The 20,800-nt window shown below is 37.0% G+C and overlaps 1 pseudogene; it reads right to left on the bottom strand.

Annotated features, from left to right (window-relative positions):
• The window catches only part of LOC118593187, a 65,950-nt pseudogene extending 47,838 nt beyond the window's left edge, over positions 1-18,112 (bottom strand).
• Between the last annotated feature and the right edge of the window lie 2,688 nt (positions 18,113-20,800).

Below are 20,800 nucleotides of genomic sequence, written 5' to 3'. Positions count from 1 at the left end.
GATTAAACATGTGAAGGAAACAGTACAAGATCTGAAAATTGAAATAGAAAACATGAAAAAGGCACAAACAGAGGGAATATAGGAAATAGAAAATCTGAGTAAACAACCAGAAAAAACTGATGCAAGCATACCCAACAGAATACAAGAGAGGGAACACAGAATTTCTAATGTAGAGGATACAATAGAGAAAATAGATTCATCAGTCAAAGAAATCAACAAAGTCAAAAAAGTCATTACCCAAAATGTCCAGAAAATTATGGGACACCATGAAAAGGCAAAACCTAAGAATAACAGAGATAGAAGGAGAATAATACAAACTCAAAGGCACAGAAAATATATTAAACAAAATCATGGAAGAAAACTTTCCCAACTTAAAGAAGGAAATACCTATGAAGATACAAGAAGATTATAGAACACCAAATAGACTAGACCCACCAAAAAGTCCCCTCACCATATAATAATTAAACCACTAAGCATAAAGAATAAAGAAATAATGTTATGAGCAGCTAAGGAAAATGACCAAGTGACCTATAAATGCAGACCCATAACAATAACACCTGACTTCAAAATGGAGACTTTGAAAGCTAGAAGGTCCTGAACAGATGTAATGCAGACACTAAGAGACCATGGATGCCAGCCTAGACAATATACCCAGCAAAACTTTCAATCACCATAGACAGAGTGAAAAAAACATTCCAAGACAAAAGCAGATTTAAACAATACCTATCCACAAATCCAGCTCTACAGAAAGCACTAGAAGGAAAATTCAAACCTAAGGAGGTCAGATATACCACAAACACACAGGCAATAGATAACCCCACATCAGTTAATCCCAAAGAAGAGAAATACACACATTGCAACCAAAAGATAACAGGAATTAACAATCACCAGTCATTAATATCCCATAATATCAATGGACTTAATTCACCTATAAAAAGACATAGGCTAACAGTATGGATATGAAAGTAGGACCCATCTTTCAGCTGCATACAAGAAACACACCTCAACTTCAAAGACAGACACTGCCTCAGAATAAAAAGCTGGGAATAGTCTTTCTGCTGAGGATATCACTCTATATGCTGTGAATGTGTTGCTCTGATTGGTTAATAAATAAAATGCTGATTGGCCAGTAGCCAGGGAGGAAGTTTAGTCAGGATAATCAAAGAGGAGAATCCTTGGAACAGAAAGGCTGAGTCAGGAGTCACCAGCCAGACCAAGAGGAAGCAAGATGTGAAGGCAGAACTGGGAAAAGTTACCAAGCCATGTGGCTAAACATAAATAAAAATTATGGTTTAGTTTAAATGAAAGAGCTAGTCAGTGGTAGGCCTGAGCTAATGGATGAGCAGTTTAATTAATATAAACCTCTGTGTGTTTACTTGTGGGAAGCTAGTGCGAAAAAAATTTTCCCAACTGCTGGCATTCCAGGGCACAGGAAATCTTCTAGGTACATCTTTCCAATCAAATGGACTTAAGAAGCAAACTGGTGTAGCCATCCCAATATCTAACAAAATAGACTTCAAACTAAAATCAATCAAAAGATATCAAGAAGGACATTACATACTAATTACAGGAAAGATCCACCATGATGAAGTTTCAGTTCTGAACATGTATGCCCCAGATACAAGGGCACCCACATATGTAAAAGAAACATTACTAAAGCATAAATCACATATCAAACCCCATACATTAATAGTGGGGGACTTCAATACCCCACTCTCACCACTGGACAGATCTGCCAGATCAAAACTTAACAGAGAAATAAGGGACCTAACTGATACAATGACACAAATGGACCTAATCAATATCTATAGAACATTTCACCCTAACAAAAAAGAATATACCTTCTTCTCAGCACCCCATGGAACTTTCTCTAAAATTGACTACAGAGGTGGTTCAAAGCAAAACTCAATAAATAAATAAAACATTGGAATAATCTCCTGTATTCTATTGGACCACCATAACTTAAAGTTAGTTTTCAACAACAACAAAAATTGCATAAAGCCTACAATCTCACACAAACTGAATAATGGTCAACTGAATCACCAATGGGTCAAGGAAGAAATAAAAAAGAAATTAAAGATTTCCTAAAATTCAATGAAAATGAAAGAATTACATCCCTAAACTTAAGGGGCACTATGAATGCAGTGCTAAGAGAAAAATCCATAGCACTGAAAGCTCACATAAAGAAGTTGGAAAAATCTTACACTAGTGACTTAACAGCACACATAAAAGTCCAAGAACAAGAAGAAGCAAAGTCATCCAGGAAGAATAGATGCCAAGAAATAATCAAATTGAGGGCTGAAATAATAATATAGAAAGAAATCAACAATACAAAGAATCAATGGAGCAAAGTGTTGGTTCTTTGAGAAAATCAACAAGATAGACAAACTCTTATCCAAACTAACCAAAAAGCAGAGAAAGCATCTAAATTTTCAAAATCAGAAATGAAAAGGGAGACATAACAACTAACAATGAGGAAATCCAGAGAATCATCAGGTCATACTTCAAAAACCTGTACTCCACAAAACTTGAAAATCTGAAAGAAATGGACAATTTTCTAGAGAGCTTCCACATATCAAAGTTAAATCAAGACCAGACAAAGACAAAAAAAAAAGGCAGGAAAACACTTATATCAACCATTTGATCAGTGAATTGCTTTCTACTAATTAAAATAACTATGTCTAGAGAGTTCTGGGAGAAGGAGGCAAATGGTATTCAGACAACTGAGGTATATGAGAATGTCTTTCCTCATGAAATCAAGTTGTCCCTTAGAGCGCACCAGAGAAAATAGATCAGCGATATTTAATATCCAATGTGATAGCTGCTTATTTATAACTTGAATTTGAAGAGAAATATATATGACTACATCACGGTGAGCTATTGTAACTTCATTTTGAAGTGCTATACTGTTCATTGTATTAACAAGTTTATATGACATGTTTCATTAAAATTTTTCTTTTTCATGTTCTTACTTATAAATAATTAGTGCATTATCAGACTAGTATTAATTTTTCCTTGAACGATAATTCTACCTCAGGGAACCTCATCCAATATGTTAAAAGAATTTCAACAAATACTAACAAGAGCACACAAATTTCCTATTATTTCTCATTCATTTTTTTGTTGTTTTAAAAGAGAAAGTTTTCAAGAATATTCTCTAAATTTGGTAGATGGTTAATAAATTTAACTACTTTTTATCCTAAGTGTTCTTCTTTGACAAATTTAAGAATTATCCATTTCATAGAACATCAATAAATTGAATCAGCTCACATAGATTTCCTTTTAAAGGGTACCAACTGGAGGCAAAAGCAGGAATATCATTACCATACTCCTGAGACTCATACCTAATCTTCATTTGTAGTGGGTAGCCATTCCAGCTTTGACCTGGAAGTTCCAACCCCAATTGAGGCTTCAGTAAATGTCACTCCTACAAGGCAGGGCTGAGAGAGAATGCTGAAGACCTGGGGTCTGGATGTGGGGGCTCTCTTGGTTCCTGAACTCTGGGCGCTGGAGGTAGACCAAGCAGAGTTCTCCAGAGAGCACCACTGGAAGTTGCCACACCTTTCTCAGATCCTGTTACCTATCCCTTCACTTGTAAGTTACCCCACAAAATAAACCTCCCTTTTAACTATGTGGAGTGGCCTTAATAATTTCACCAATATTCATTCTTATGTGGGCACAGATTAATCTTTGTCTTTTTTTTCATATGTGATTCCTGAAATATATCTAATATTCTATGAAGTGAATGACCAGCAGAGGTGGTCAGTACTTGAAGCAGCCCCATTTGAATTTTCCATTTTTCCAGATGATGGTTGGTCCATTACAATGTTGATTCAGGCTACTCACAACATTGATTAATATATTTGCTAATTTTACAGCTTTCCTAAAGCCTAAATTATGGATGAATGTGAAAATATTGGTGGGTGGTTCTTTCCAAGAGAAGGCTGTAATGGTTTTTTGACATAAAATTGTATTAAAGGATTGTAAAAATAATAAATATTTCACTTGATAAGTTACCACTATGCAGATAAAATACCATACTGGCCATACTCTTAAAGCATCTCGCCATCCTTCCACTTTGCTCTATTCAACTATCTAAATGTCACAATTAAGCCTCATTTAGTCAGTCTTGTGATACTGTGTGTGCGCAATAGTATGTGTGTGTGCATATGTGCGTGCTATGTGCAAATGAGTGTTTTCAATTTTCCTGTGCACATAAAATGCCAATGAGGAAAATCAGATGTTTCCTCTGTCACTCTTGTTATTGCCTTGAGACAGGATCTCTAACTGAACCAGAAGATTGTCATTTCAGGAGAGGTGGCTGCCCACTGATGGTTTGGGTATCTACCTGTCTCCATCTCGTGATAAGATTATGAGAATACGCAGCCATTTTTAGTTTTATTTATATTTTTTTAAGAGTGCTGGGGTTTCAAATGTAGGTCCTCATGCTTACACAGGAAATGCTTTCACCTGTTGAACCATCTACTCAGTCCTCCTGTGATACGTTTTTAACTCTAAATTTTTATATCTGTGGCTGTCAGTCGTGTTTCTGTGGCTAGCTGAATTTCCTCATATTTATTATATTAATATAACACATTTTATTTAAGTCTACATTTTGACAACCATCTAACAGTACCATTCAATGGTACATTCCCATAGCTTCATATTCTATTATGATTACTGAATCTTCAAAAATGTCTCTAATTTTACATTTCTTTCCTCAGATGTCAAACATTTTGAAAATTATTATTCCATACATCATTCATTTTTCTTTTCTATCCTATAAAATATATCATAATTCATTAAAAGTGTATAATGTTTGTTTTAAGAATTTCACTAAGTGAGAATATTTTTGGAATTTGAAGAGGAACTACAGAGGCAAGTTCCACCAATACAATCCAAAAGACGGAAGGAAGAAGGCTTTGAAGACAGACTGAAAGAAATTGATACAACAGTGAAATCTAAAAAATTCCTGACACAAAACATTGAGGGAAGCTAGGACACTATAAAAAGACAAAATCTAAGAATAATAAGAATAAAGGAAGAAGAAGGCACAGGTCAAAGGCACAGAAAATATTTTCAACAAAAATCATAGAAGAAAATTGTCCTAATTTAAAGATGCAGATGAATCTTAAAGTACAAGAATCATACAGAAAACTAAAAAGGTTAGACCAATATAAGAAAGTCCACTTTGCACGTAATAACCCAAACACTAGACATATGGAACAAGGGAGAATATTAAAATCTGCAAGGGAGAAAGAACACATAACATATGAAGTCAGACTTAATAGAATTAACTTAACTCAGTGGAGACTCTAAAAGCCAAAGGGTAGGACAGATGTGCTGCAGACTTGAAGAGACAACAGATGAGAGTTCACACTACTATCCCCAGCAATTCTTTCAATCACCATGGAGGGAAAACACAAGACATTCTAAGACAAACCAAATTTAAGTAATATCTATCTATCTACAAATACAGTCCAACAGAAGGTTTTATAAGGAAAACTACAACTTAAAGAGGTGATTTACAATCATGAAACCAGGAAATTTTCTGGACAAAGTCCAGGAATAGATTCCTATGAAAAGAATTCTGAGTGCTTGTGAGAACACCCCAAGCAAATAAGACAAGAGACTTGAGAGCTCAATTTCTTCAAAACATAGAATTGTTCTTGGAATGTCTTTTCATGCTCTTTCAAAGTGTAGCAGAGAGGGTGAGCTTACTTCAGATTACATATTACTGCTTGCTGCTGTTATTCAATTAAATGTATAAATTATCCTCTATATGCCTCTATGGAAAAACATGTGTTTTCTTTTTTTCATCCTTTTTATTATTATTATTATTATTATTATTATTATTATTATTATTATAATATTTGTGTTTTAATTTTACACATAAGCCATGGGATCCCCTGTCCTCCCCACTGCCACCCCCACCTTCCACTCATTCCCTCCCCTCCATTCCCATCTCCTCCAGGGCCCAGATTCCCCTGGGGATTCAGTTAAACCTGGTGGATTCAGGATAAGCAACTCCAATCCCCTCCTTCCAGGCTGAACAAAGTGTCCCTGTGTAAGCCCAAGGTTCCAAAGAGCCAGCTCATGCACTAAGGACAGGTCCCGGTCCCACAGCCTGGATGTCTCCCAAGCAGTTGAAGCTATTCATTTATCTCACATATCCAGAGGGCCTGATCCAGCTGGGGGCTCCACAGCCTTTGGTTCATAATTCATGTGATTCCATTTGTTTGGCTATTTGTCCCTGTGCTTTTTCCAATCTTGGGCTCAACAATTCACACTATTACATTCCCTCCTCTTTCTCGACAGTTGGACTCCTGGGGTTCCACCTGGGGCCTGGCTGAGGATCTCTGCATCCCTCCATCAGTTATTGGATGAGAGCTCCAGCACAACTGGTAGGGTGTTTGGCCATCTGATCACCAGACTAGGTCAGTTCAGGCTTTCTCTCGACCATTGCCAGCAGTCTACAGAGGATGTATCATTGTGGATTTATGGGGACCTCTCCAGCGCTCTGCCTATTCCTGTTCTCATGTGGTCTTCATTTATCATGGTCTGTTATTCCTTGTTCTCCCTTTCTGTTCTTGATGCAGCTGGGATCTCCTGCTCCCCTAAGCTTTCTTTCCCTCAAACATTGCCCTTCATTACTCCCACTGTTGTCCAGGTTGTTCATGTAGATCTCATCCATTTCTCTGTCATTGTGTGCTTCTTGTGTCTTCCCTAGGGTCCCGTTTTCTAGGTAGCCTCCCTGGAGTTGTGTAGCAGTCTAGTCATTTTTGTTTTACATCTAGTATCCTCCTATGAGTGAGTACATACCATGTTTTTCCTTCTGAGTCTGGGTTACCTCAGTCAGGATGATTTTTTTCTAGATTCATCCATTTGCCTGCAAACCTCATGATGCCATTGTTTTTCTCTGCTGAGTAGTACTCCATTGTGTATATGTACCATATTTTCTTTATCCATTCTTCAGTTGAAGGGCATCTAGCTTGTTTCCAGGTTCTGGCTATTACAAGCAATGCTGATATGAACATAGCTGAGCAAATGCCCTTGTGGTATGATTGAGCATTCCTTGGGTATATGCCCAAGATTGCTATAGCTGGGTCTTGGGGGAGATGGATTCCCAATTTTCTAAGGAAGTGCCATATTGATTTTCAAAGTGGCTGTACATTGCATTCCCACCAGCAGTGGAGGAGAGTTCCCCTTGCTCCACATCCTCTCCAGTATAAGCTGTCTTCTGTGTTTTTGATCTTAGCCATTCTGAAAGGTGTAAGTTGGTATCTCAGAGTAGTTTTGATTTGCATTTCCCAGATAACTAGGGATGTTGAGCTATTCCTTAAATGTCTTTCAGCCATGTGAGCTTCCTCTGCTGAGAAGTATCTGTTTAGTTCTATAGCCCATTTCTTAATTGGACTGTTGGGCATTTTGTTGTCTAAATTCTTGAGTTCTTTATATATTCTGGATATCAGCCCTTTGTCAGATGTGGGGTTGGTGAAGACCTTTTCCCATTCTGTAGGCTGTAGCTTTGTCTTGTTGACTGCGTCCTTTGCTCTACAAAAGCTTCTCAGTTTCAACAGGTCTCATTGATTGATTGTTTCTCTCAGTGTCTGTGCTACTGGTGTTATATTTAGAAAGTGATCTGCGGTGCCAATGTGTTCAAGAGTACTTCCTACTTTCTCTTCTATCAAGTTCAGAGTAACTGGATTTATGTTGTTGAGGTCTTTGATCTTCTTGGACTTAAGTTTTGTGCATGGTGACAGATATGGATCTATTTGCAGCCTTCTACACATTGACATCCAGTTATGCCAGCACTTTTGGTGAAGATGCTTTCTTTTTTCCATTGTACATTTTTGACTTCTTTGTCAAAAATTATATGTTCATAGGTGTGCGGGTTAATGTCAGGGTCTTCAATTCGATTCCATTGGTCCACATGTCGGTTTTTATGCCAGTACCAAGCTGTTTTTATTAGGTAGCACTATAGTAGAGCTTGAGGTCAGAGATCACGATGCCTCTGGAGGTTGTTTTATTGTACAGGACTCTTTTGGCTATCCTGGGTTTTTTTTTTTTTTTTCCATATGAAGTTGAGTATGATTCTTTCCAGATCTGTGAAGAATTGTGTTGGTAATTTGATGGGGATTGTGTTGAATCTGTAGATTGCTTTTGGTAAGATTGCCATTTTTACTATGCTAATCCTGCCTATCCATGAGCATGGGAGATCTTTCCATTTTCTGACATCATCATCTTCTTCAATTTCTTTTTTCAGAGACTTAAAGTTCTTGTCCTATAGGTCTTCACATGCTTAGTTAGAATAACCCCAAGATATTTTATATCATTTGTAGGTACTGTAAAGGTTTGGGAATCAGGGTATTTGTAGCCTCATAGAAGGAGTTTGGTAATATACCATCTGCTTCTATTATGTGGAACAATTTAAAGAGTATTGGTATTAAGTCTTCTTTGAAGATCTGGTAGAATTCTGCAGTGAAACCATCTGGTCCTGGGCTTTTTTGGTTGGGAGACATTTAATGACTAATTCTATTTCCTTAGGGGTTATTGGAGGATTTAAATGGTTTATCTGGTCTTGATTTAACTTAAGTATGTGGTACCTCTCCAGAAAATTATCCATTTCTTTTAGATTTTCCAGTTTTGTGGAGTAGAGGTTTTTGAAGTATGTCCTGATGATTCTCTGGATTTCCTCATTGTCTGTTGTAATGTCCCCCTTTTCATTTCTGATTTTGTTAATTTGGATGCTCTCTCTGTGTCTTTTGGTTAGTTTGGATACAGGCTTGTCTATCTTGTTGATCTTCTCAAAGAACCAACTCTTTGCTTCATTAATCCTTTGTATTGTTCTCTTTATTTCTATGTTACTGATTTCAGCTCTCAATTTGATAATTTCCTGGCATCTGTTCCTCCTGGGAGACTTTGCTTCTTCCTGTTCAAGGGCTTTCAGGTGTGCTGTCAAGTCACTAGCGTGAGATTTCTCCAGCTTCTTTATGTGTGCATTTAGTGCTATGAATTTCCCTCTTAGCACTGCTTTCATAGTGTCCCATAAGTTTGGGTATGTGGTATATTCATTTTCATTGATCTATAGGAAGTCTTTAATTTCTTTCTTTCTTTCTTCCTTTAACCCATTGGTGATTCAGTTGAGCATTATTCAGTTTCTATCAGATTGTAGGATTTCTGCAGTATTTTTTGTTGTTGAAATCTAACTTTAAACCATGGTGGTCCAATAGAACACAGGAGGTTTTTCCAGTTGTGTTGTATCTGTTGAGATTTGCTTTGTGGCCAAGTATGTGGTCGATTTTAGAGAAGGACCATGGGGTGCTGAGAAGAAGGTATATTCTTTTTTGTTTGTGTGGAATGTTCTGTAGATATCAATTAAGTCCATTTGAGCCATAACATCATTTAAGACCATTATGTCTCTGTTAACTTTCTGTCTGGCCGATCTGTCCAGAGGTGAATGTGGGGTGGTGAAGTCTCCCACTATTAATGTGTGGGTGTTTTATATGTGATTTAAGCTTTAGTAATGTTTCTTTTACATATGTGGGTGCCCTTGTGTTTGGGGCATAAATATTCAGAATTGAGACTTCATCTTGGTGGATCTTTCTTGCAATGAGTATGTAATGACCTTCATCATCTCTTTTTATTGATTTTAGTTTGAGGTCTATTTTGCTGGATATTAAGATGGCTACACCAGTTTGCTTCTTAAGACCATTTAATTGGAAAGTCTTTTCCCAGCCTTTTATTCTTAGGAGGTGTCTGTCTTTGAATTTGAGGAGTGTTTCTTGTATACAGCAGAAAGATGGGTCCTGTTTTCGTATCCATTCTGTTAGTCTGTGTCTTTTTATAGGTGAAATCAGTCCATTGATATTAAGTGATATTAATGGCCAGTGATTATTTGTTCCTGTTATTATTTTTATTTTTTGGTGGTAGTGTGTGTGTACTTCTCTTCTTTGGGGTTTGCTGCTGTGATGATATCTATTCCCTGTGTTTTCATGGGTGTATCTGCCTTCCTTAGGTTTGAATTTTCCTTTCTGTAGGGGTGGGTTTGTGGATAAGCATTGTTTAAATCTGTTTTTTTCTTGGAAGCTCTTGTTCATTCCATCTGTGATGATTGAAATTTTGCTGGGTATATTAGTCTAGGCTGGCATCCATGGTCTCTTAGTGTCTGCATTATATCTGTCCAGGTCCTTCTGGCTTTCAAATTCTCCATTGAGAAATCAGGTGTTATTCTGATGGCTTTGCCTTTATAAGTAAGTCACTTGGCCTTTTTCCTTTGCTGCCCTTAATATTCTTTCTTTATTCTGTACGTTTAGTTGTTTAATTATTATGTGGCGAAGGGGACTTTGTTTGGGGGTCTAGTCTGTTTGGTGTTCTATAGGCTTCTTGTATCTTCATACGCATTTCCTTCTTTAAGTTGGGAAAGTTTTCTTCTATGATCTTGTTAAATATATTTTCTGTGCCTTTGAGTTGCTATTCTTCTCCTTCTTCTATTCCTATTATTTGTAGGTTTTGTCTTTTCATGGTGTCCCAAATTTCTTGGACATTTTGGGTCAAGACTTTGTTGCTTTTACTGTTTTCTTTGACTGATGAATCTATTTCTTCTACTGTATCTTCAACACCAGAGATCCTCTCTTCCATCTCTTGCATTCTGTTGGTTATACTTGCATCAGAAGTTTCTGATTGTTTACTCAGATTTTCTATTTCTAGCATTCCTTCTGCTAGTGTCTTCTTCATTTTTTTCTATTTCCCCCTTCAGGTCTTGGACTGTTTCCCTTGCTTTTTCATGATTTTCTTCAGGGACTTATTGTTTTCTTCTGCTTTAATTGTCCTTTCCTCTAGTTTTTTTTTATAGCGTTCTTCCCATTTTTTGTTTGTCTTTTCCTCCACTTTATTTTTGATTTCTTCTATATAAGGCTCTAGCCTCCTCATGATGTTACTTATAAGGTTGTTTTCTTCTTTTTCTTCCATTCCGTGATGTTCAGGTCTAGCTGTTGGAGAAGTGCTAGGTTCTGGTGATGCTATATTGCTCTTTATTTTGTTGTATGTATTCTGCCTTGACATCTGCCCATCTCCTATTGTGTTCGTTCTTGGTCTTACAAGTTTACTTGGTCCAGACAGAGCTGACAGATTTAGGGAGCCTCTCTCTGGTCCAGATGGAAGCTCTGGGCAGAATGGGAGCTCTGGTCCAGATGAGAGTGCTGGCCAGATAGGAGCTGGGGGGATGGACTCTGAGTCTCAGGAAGTCCCTGGGGTCACCTTATCTTGTCCAGATGGGAGCTACTCTTGTCCCGATGGGGGTTCCGGGACAGGATGGAAGCTCTGATCCTGATGGGCATTCTGGGGCTGATGGTAGCTGGGGGCTCTCTGGTCCAGATGGGAGTTCCGTGGCATGTTTTCTTTCTTTCTTTTTTTTTTTTAATGTGGGACTTGACCTGAGGTTGTATCCAGATTGATCTCATGGTAATGTTAACATGTGACCATTCTTCACTTTGAGAGTCTAAGTTGTCTGGATCCTGAATAAAGTTGGCTATTGCATGATGCTGTATTCTGCCTCATTTTTCAGTTCGATTCTCCTAGTTTCCACTGCATCCAGCAATATGACAGGGAGTAAATAATCTCAGCCCAGCAAAATCAAAACCTTTGGTCATTGATATCTCTCAACTACCATGGTCTCCCTTGATCAATAAATGATACAGAGTAACTGAAAGAATGAGAAAACAGGATCCATACTTCTGGTGCAACCAAGAAATGTACCTCAATATCAAGAATAGACATTACCTCAAGGTCAAGGGTAGGAAAAAGTTATTTTAAGCAAATGGACTTCAGAAGCAAGCTATTGTAGCAAGTTTAATATCTAAAAAAAAAATAGACTTCCAAACAAAACTAATCATAAGAGATATGTAAGGCTACTCCAAAGCTATCAAAGGAAATCTCAATCAAGATGTCACTTCAATTCTTAATGTTTATGCCACAAGCAAAAGGGTACTAGAGTTTAGAAAAAAATAATGCTACAGCTTAAATCATGTAATACACTGATAGCAGGAGACTTAAGAACCCCATTCTCAGCAATAGACAGGTGATGCAGATAAAACCTAAACAGAAAAATGCTGGAGCTAACAGATGTTTTAAACAAAATGGATCTAACATTTCAACTAAACTTAAGTGAACATACATTTTTCTCTTCAACTCAAGGAATGTTCTCTAAAATGGACCATGTATATTGACACAAACCAAGTCTCAACAGATACAAGAAAATTGAAATCACCCCCTAGATCCTATCAAAACACCATGGGTTAAAACTGGATTTCAACAGCAGAAACAACAGAAAGATTATAAACACATTGAAACTGAACAACTGCCTACTGAAGGAAAAATCGGTCAGGACAGAAATTGAGAATGAATTTAATTACTTTCTAGAATACAAAGGAAATGGATACACAGCATACCCAAACTTATGGGACATAATGAGAGCAATGCTAAGAGGAAAGAGGAAAGTTCATAGTACTACGTAACTACATTAAAAAAAAACATACATACAAAAAACCCTCAGGAAAATATCATAATAGCAATTTAATAATACAACTAAAAGCTCCAGATGAAAAAGGAAATAAAATCACAATAAAATATTATTTCTTGCCATCCAGTCAAGGGTGAAATCAATGAAATAGAAACAAAGAAATCAATATAAAGCATCAATCAAACAAAAGTTTCTTCTTTTAGAAAATCAAAGATAGACAAAACCTGTGCCAAATTAATTAAAAAGCAGTGAAAATATATAAAAATAACAAAATTTTAATTTTAAAGGTGGACAGAACAATAGACACAAAGAATCCAGATAATCATGAGGACAAACTTTAAAAACCTATACTCTAACAAATTAGAAAATCTAAAAGTTTTGATACCAAAGTTAAACCAAGATCAGCTAAACAATATAAATAGTCGTATAACATGAAAGGAAATAGACGCAGTCATTAAAATCTCCAAACCAAAAAAAGCCCAGAGCCAGACAGTTTTATCACAGAATTCTACCAGACTTTCAAAGATGAGTTAATGCCTATACTCCTCTGCTGTGGATATCACTCTGTATAAATAAAATGCTGATTGGCCAGTAGGCAGGCAGGAAATATAGGCAGGACAAGCAGAAAAGAAAATTGTGGGAGGCAGAAAGCTGGGGAGGAGACACTGCCAGCTGCCGCCATGAGAAGCAGCATGTAAAGACACCGGTAAGCCACAAGCCACGTGGCAAAATATAGACTAACAGAAATGAGCTAAATATAAGAGTAAGAGCTAGACAATGATAGGCCGGAGCTAATGGCCAAGGAGTTCAAATAATATAAATGTCTGTATGATTATTTTGTACGTAGGCTGTGGGACTGTGGGTGCTTGTTGGAACCTGGAGAGAAGCTCTCCAACTACACTCCTCAAATTATTTTACAAAATAGAGGCATAAGGAACATTACATAATTCATCTGATGAGACCACAGTTACACTGATACCCAATCCATACAAAAAATCAACAAGGAAAGAGAATTATGGTCCAATTTCCCTTATTAATATAGAGGCAAAAATACTCAATAAAATACTACCAAACTGAATCCAAAGACACATCAAAAAAATCATCCACCATAATGAAGTAGAATTTTTCCATGAGAGACAGAAATGGTGCAACATATGTAAATCAATAACTATAATCCACTATATAAACAAACTGAAAGAAACCACACAACCATCTCTTTAAATGGAAAAGAGGTCTTTGACAAGATTCCAACATCTCTTCAACACCTTATCTTTCCTGGAGAGATAAGGAATTAAAGGGACATAATTCAACATAATAAAGGCAATTTACAGCACACCTCTAGCCAGCATCAACTTAAATGGATCAGCAATTCTACTAAAATGAGGAACAAGCCAAGGCAATGCACAGTCCCTATACCTATTCAATATAGTATTTCAAGTCTTAGACAGAGCAATAAGACAACCAGATGAAGGGGATTCAAACTGGAAAGGAAGAAGTGAAAGTAACTTCCTTTGCAGGTGGTCTCATAGTTTGCATAAGTTACCAAAAAATTCCAGTGGGGAACTCTTACAGCTGTTAAACACTTTCAGTAAAGAAGCTGGACAGCAAATTAACTAAAAAGAGTTAGAGTTTTTACTTTATACAAACGATAAATCGACAGAGAAAGAATTTATGGAAAAATACCAATTACAACAGCTTCAAATAATACAAAATATCCTAGAACAACTAACCAAACAAGTGAAAGACTTGTAGGATAAAATCTTCAAGTCTTTGATTAAAAAAATTGAAAAAGATATCAAAACATGGGACGGGGATGATCTCCCATGCTCATGAATCAGTAGGTTTAATATTCTACCAAACTCAATTTACAGTTTGAAGGAAATCTCCATCAAAATTCCAACACATATTTTTCACAGACCAGAAAGCTAAATATGGTATCTATTCACTTATATGTGGATGATAGTCACAAGGTTAATGATAATCAAGCCATAATCCACAGATCCACAGAGATTAGGCATAGAGGAAAGGATTTTGAGGGGGGAGGGCAGATGGATCTCTATGGGAGAGGAAATAGAATAGATTTTACTGGGGGATTTGGGGGCAGGGTCAACTAGAACTGGAGAATCAGGTGGGGAGTGGGAGGGAAGGCAGGGAGAGACAGCAGGACATGAGGAGCATTTGAGAGTTGGCACACATATTTCACATAGTTCAATCTTTCTAAAATATATGAAGCGATTCTAATGAAGTCTCCAAATAATACTGGAGATGGAGTCTTCTCTCTTGTCAGCAATGAAGCTTCTAGTCATGGAATTGGTTTACATCCAATTGAGTTATTGGACATGTGGGATCCCTTGAAAGTCTGTAACAACCCAAGCTGTTGCCAAGGCAATTGGTTCCCATCCACTAATTGATGGCCAGGCTCCATTGGTGAAGGCAGCATCCACACAAGTCATTGAACATGGAGATGACAAGCTGGTGGCTACTTAAAACATTCATCCCTATGTTCTAGAGACTTTGGTAGAGGAAGATAGATTGAAAGCTATCAAAAAAGAAACATATAAACTAACCCAGCCACAAAACCTTTGATTTTCAATGCTGTCCTGCCTATAAAATATGCCTGAGCAACAGTGACATGCCACTTTTAAGAGTAACCAAACAATGATTTGACTTAAAGCCCATTCCATGAGATGGAACACAAATACAATACTGCTTGGGTATCAAGAACCAGAATCTAGGTAGCCCAAGACCTAGGATAAAACCAAATACTATTGATCTTAAATAAAAAGACTAATAAAATTATGCCTAATGATATTTGCTGTATTTGTAGATTAGTGTGTTATTCAGAAATCATCAGAGAAGCCTCCTCCTGTAGCAGACGTGAACAATTAAAGAAATATACAGCCAGACATTTTATACACTGAGATGGGGAAGGGATAGAGGGAGAGATCTTGGAACACTCACTTCTAAATGGGATAGCTCCATCAAATACCTTCCCATTAAACTCAGGATACCTCACAGAAGAGGAGGCAGAAAGAACTTAAGATCCAGAGGTGATGGAGGACACCAGAAGAAGAAGGCCCTCCAAATCCACTGAGTAAACTCCTATGAACTCACAGAGACTGAAGCACCAAACACAGACCCTGGAGTTGTCTGCACCAGGTCCTCTGTGTGTATTTTATAGTTTCTAGTTTGGTGATTTGGGGATTCCTAAGTATGTGAACAAGTGGTTCTCTGATTCTTGTGCTTGACTTGAGCTCTTATTCTTTTGTTGCTTTGCATTGTCCAAATTCAATGTGATAATTGTTCTTTTTGTGTATTATATTATATTGGGTTATGTTTTGTTGTTGTCTCCTAGAATATTACTCTTTTTTTCTAATAAGATACAGAAAGGTTGTGGATTTGGAGGGGAGAAGAAGTGGGGAAGATATTGGGAGAAGTAGAGGCAGAGGAAATTTGTAATCAGGATATATTCCATGAGAAAAGAACCTATTTTCCATAAAAGAAAGAAGAATCAATCACATGATTAGATAGTTAGATGATAGACAGAAGGCCTGACAGACAGGCGGGCAGACGGATGAGAAGACTCCTGATAAAAGATCATCAAATTGGCTGCAGAGAAAAACCTGAAGAAATAGATGAGGCAAGCTCTTATATTGCAGCCAGCTGGAATTCCAAAGGGCAGAGCAGTGTTGCATGAGGCCTCCAAGTAAAAAACAAAACTAACAGAAAGGTAACATCATCAAATTTGCTTACAGATACCCAGCAGAAACTGAAGAAGCATGTCTATCTTAGCCAGGTGGAGTCCCCATCTGGGTTCCCAGGAAAAGCAGAGAAAACATCTGAAAGATTGGCCAAAGCAAGTTTATCTGGGGCTGGCCTGAGGACAGTTGAAAACTCCAGTTTACTGTGTCAACTTTTCCAGTCAGTTTCTGCTGGAAGTTGTTTGCACCTCATTTGATCATGTGATCACTAGCTCTTTGTTCTATTATGTATAAGCCTAATCCAAAGGGTCTATCAAAGTCCAGATATCTATGTGCCTTAAATTATTTTCTTTAAAGGATTAACACTGGACATCTTGAGGGCCTGCAATAATGATTCCCTGTCTGTGAGTCTGTCTGTTATCTATTTATCTATCTCTTACTTGCTATTTATTCTTTTTCTATTTCTTGCTGTATACTTTGAAAACTCATTCATTCAAAAGGAAAAGTGTGTCTATTGTAGGTCATTCTCCAGACTATACTGAATACCAGACACACAGTATTTACAATCAATTTGAATGGATTGAGCAGGGTGTATTTAATGTGTGTGTGTGTGTGTGTGTGTGTGTGTGTGTGTGTGTGTGTGTGTACACATACATGCAATAACAATTAGTGATAAAAGAGGTTAAGTATGAGAAAAGAAGGAGGGGAATATGGAATGATTTGGAAGAAAGAATGGACAGGAGAGATGTAAATATAGTATAATCTCAAAAATTAAAAAGTGCAAAAAAAGGAAAGGGAACTTTTTTTCATTTGGCAGGATGGAGTTACTCTTTATGTAACTGCTATGCCACAATTACAACTCAAAGTGAAATGCGGTCACACAATAAAATGAGTTTAAATCTCTGAAACAATGTTATAAATTGAAAGGCTGGATTTTACACAAATGTAATGTGAGGACTGGGGAGTTCCATGAATACCCCTAACATAAACATTAGCAAACAACAGATGGAAAAGTAAAGACTTCCTGAAAGCAGGGTCAAGGACAAGGACTAAATTCCAGAATCCTACACCTTGTTGAAATCATTATTTGAAATTCTGTGAGTGCAGTGGCTTCATTTGGTGGCTTTAAGAAAACCCGAGTGACAGAAGTGAAATCTCCTTTAGAGTCAATGCTAATACAGAGGTGTTGTGATCTCCTACTTTCTACACACAAACATTGGAGAGATCAGAAAAGAGCAAAATGTTGGCATTTTCATGGTTTACAACTGAAATTCTTCATTGTCTTCTTAAAGACATTTCCATTAGATGAATGATAATTTAATAGACATGGAGTAAGCTGTGCATTTTAATGGCTAAGAAGTTAAAATATCCAATCTGTGAAGATGAGATCAACCTCACAGAGACCCAGAGATATTTAGAGTGTGTTGGAGCTTTGTCCTGGTCAGAGGCTTTGTTTAAATTAAATTGAATTTCATGTGGAAAATTCATCTTATTTCATTTATAATTTATGCATTTTAAAAATAAATCTTTTTTCCCTGTAAATTATATTTAGGGGCTCTTCACACTTAGCGGTTTAGAGAACAAAGAGAATCCCCTTTTCATTCAATTTTTCTCTTTTTGATTATCAGAAACTATTTCCATAAGTAGGTTGTATTTTTCATTTAAAATGTTTTCTGTCTTCACTTAAAATATTCTCATAGTTTATTTTCTATGTGTAATGTTTTATTAGAAATTAAAATGAATTAAAATTATTGACATATACATACAGCAGATAAATACATTTGTGTCGGAAGGGCATTTTTCAAATCTGTCTCCACTTACCTTCTCCTTTGGCAGCAGAAAGCAATACGATTAGAACATTGGCAAAGAGCAACAGGATAGACCACCCCATCTTCTAAAACCCAAAGCTCTTCAGCAATGGTGGGGTTTCTGGGAATCCTGTCATTAACAGTACTGTGCGTGACTTTGAATTTCACTGCATTACTGGCAGCTAGTTTGTTAAATATCAAAGGTCACAGAAGGAGGGACAAAATAAACAATAATTAATCTGTGTTTTCACATTAATATTCTAACCATTTTATACTTATTAAAAATAAAGTATCATTCAGTTTCTTGGTGCAAGTTTCCTAGACAATCTAATTAGATATTCAGAAAGGAAGATAAGAGATTAATTTTTTTTGTCTTATAATAGGCATCATAGCTGGGTAGGAGTGTTAGTTGATTTTCTTCTTTGAGTCTTGCATGGTGACTTCTGGTACCATGAATGCTGGTCTTCATTGAGGAAGCTTTCAGGAGAGTTCAGACTCAGGGTCCTTTGGGTTCTATGATGAACTACATTGCATCTTCAGAAATATGGACTTTTCTTCCACCTCTTGGGGACAACCAAGTGCTATAGCAATAGTCTATAATATTTTGAATTCAGTAAGATAAACCTGACCAAAAACTCAAAAGACTGTGTGTCTTTTACCAATGATTGGTGTTTTTGTTAGATAGTTTTAGTTCTTGGAGGGAACATTGTCTGTCAACCTTGAAGAAAAATTCTATGTACAATATGTACTTATAATGATACATAGAAGACTTGTCAATTATAGTTTATTTTGGGTGGTGGGTTGTTAGTAGTATGATTCCTTATGACTTTCCCATGCATTCTTACTGTTATTCCAATCTCCTTTGTGCATATATCACCTTCCACTTTCCCTAAATAAGGTCCCCTCCATTTTTTCCCGTTGCCCTGTCAAAACATTTGTACCCTGCTGTTCATCTTTCTGGTGCTCTACCATGCTACTACTTTGGCAGTGGTCACTATTTTTGTTTCTATTTCCTGAAGTTGTTCTAGTATGTGGTCTCACCTGTGAAGGTTTAGAACTCAGAGATTACAATGGGAGAGTACATTTGAAGTTTGTCTTTCTAGGTCTGAGTTACCTCACTCAATATGATATTTTTTTTCTAGTTTATCATTTACCTTGAAGTTTTATGATTTTACTTTTATTTACAGCTAAATGTTATTACATGGTATACATGTCAGGCATTTTTATGGTCCATTTATCAGTTGAAGGACATTTAGGTTGCTTCCATTCACTAACTATTACAAAGAGTATAGTAATAAACATAGTTGAGCAAAAATATATGGGTTAGGATGTCAATTGTTTTTGGCATAGGCCAAGACTTTGTTTTGCTGCATCCTGAAGTAGATTTACTTTTTATTTTTTTATCATCAAGCTGGAACAGGGACTAAGTGGGAAAGCAATGAAAGAGATACCATGATAGATGGAGACATCATGGGGATAGGGAGAAACTGTGTGCTAGGGAAGTTCCCAGGAATTCCCAAAGATGACCTCAGCTTAGACTACTAGCAATAGTGAAGAGGGTACCTGACCTAGACTAGGCCCTCTGCATTAGCAAGACAGTTGTACAGCTTGGTCGGTTTGAGGAGCTCCAATCCCTGGGATCAGGATCTAACCCTGGTGCATGAGCTGACTTTTTGGAGCCTATTACCTATGGTAGGATGCCTTGCTCAGCCTTGATGTATGAGGAGGGGCTTGGACCTGCCTCAACTGAATGTATCAGGCATTGCTGGCTCCCCATGGGAGGCCTTACCTTTTTGGAGTAGTGTATGATGAGTGGGTTAAGAAGGGGGGTGGGAGGGACACGCTGTTGGTGGAGCAGGAGGAAGGAAGAGAGGAGGATCTGTGATAGGTATGTAAAGTGAATAAAAAGATTCTTAATAAAGAAAAAGAAGGCTAGAGTGTCATGCAAAAGACCACTTGCCTAGCACACATGAAGACCCCAGAACTTAAAAAAAATGTACATAAAAAGTTTATAGTAGCATTATTTATAGTTGTCACAAGACAGAAACAGCTCAATCTCCCATTTACATGAAATACTGACAACAAGCAAATCATAGAGATCAAAGGCAAATCAATAGCTGTTCAAGGCCAGGTACGAGTGTAAGATTAACTGTTTTCAAGAACTATATAATATAGAAGCTTCTCAGTTCAGGAGGTCCCATTTATTAAATGTTGCTCTTAATATCTGTTTAGTGGTGTTATATTTAGAAATGGTCTCCTGTTCCAATGCAGTCAAGACTACTTCTTACTCTCTCTTCTATCAGGTCAGTGTAACTGGATTTATATTGAGGTCTTTGATCCACTTGGACTCAAGTTTTACGCATGGCCATAGATATGAATTTTTTTGCAATCCTCTACATGTTGATATCCAGTTATGCCAGCACTCTTTGTTAAAGGTGATTTCTTTTTTTTTTTAGAGTTTTTGCTTCTTTGTCAAAAATCAGAAGTTCATAGGTATGTGGATTAATGTCAGGGTCTTCAATTTGATTCCATTGTTCCACATGTCAGTTTTTATACCAATACCAAGCTTGAGGTCAGGGATGGTGATGCTTTATTAAAGAGGTTGCTTTATTGTACAGGATTGTTTTAGCTATCCTATGTTTTTTTGTTTTTTTCATATACAGTTTAATATTGTTCTTTCCAGGTTTGTGAAGAATTATGTTGGGATTTTGATGGGGATGCTATTGAATCTGTAGATTGCTTTTTGTAAGACTGCAGTTTGTCTATGTTAA

This window comes from Onychomys torridus, chromosome 11 (assembly GCF_903995425.1).
Source record: "Onychomys torridus chromosome 11, mOncTor1.1, whole genome shotgun sequence".
Taxonomy (NCBI): Eukaryota; Metazoa; Chordata; class Mammalia; order Rodentia; family Cricetidae; genus Onychomys; species Onychomys torridus.
Note: the sequence above shows the minus strand (reverse complement) of the source record. Positions and strands in the feature narration are given on the sequence as shown.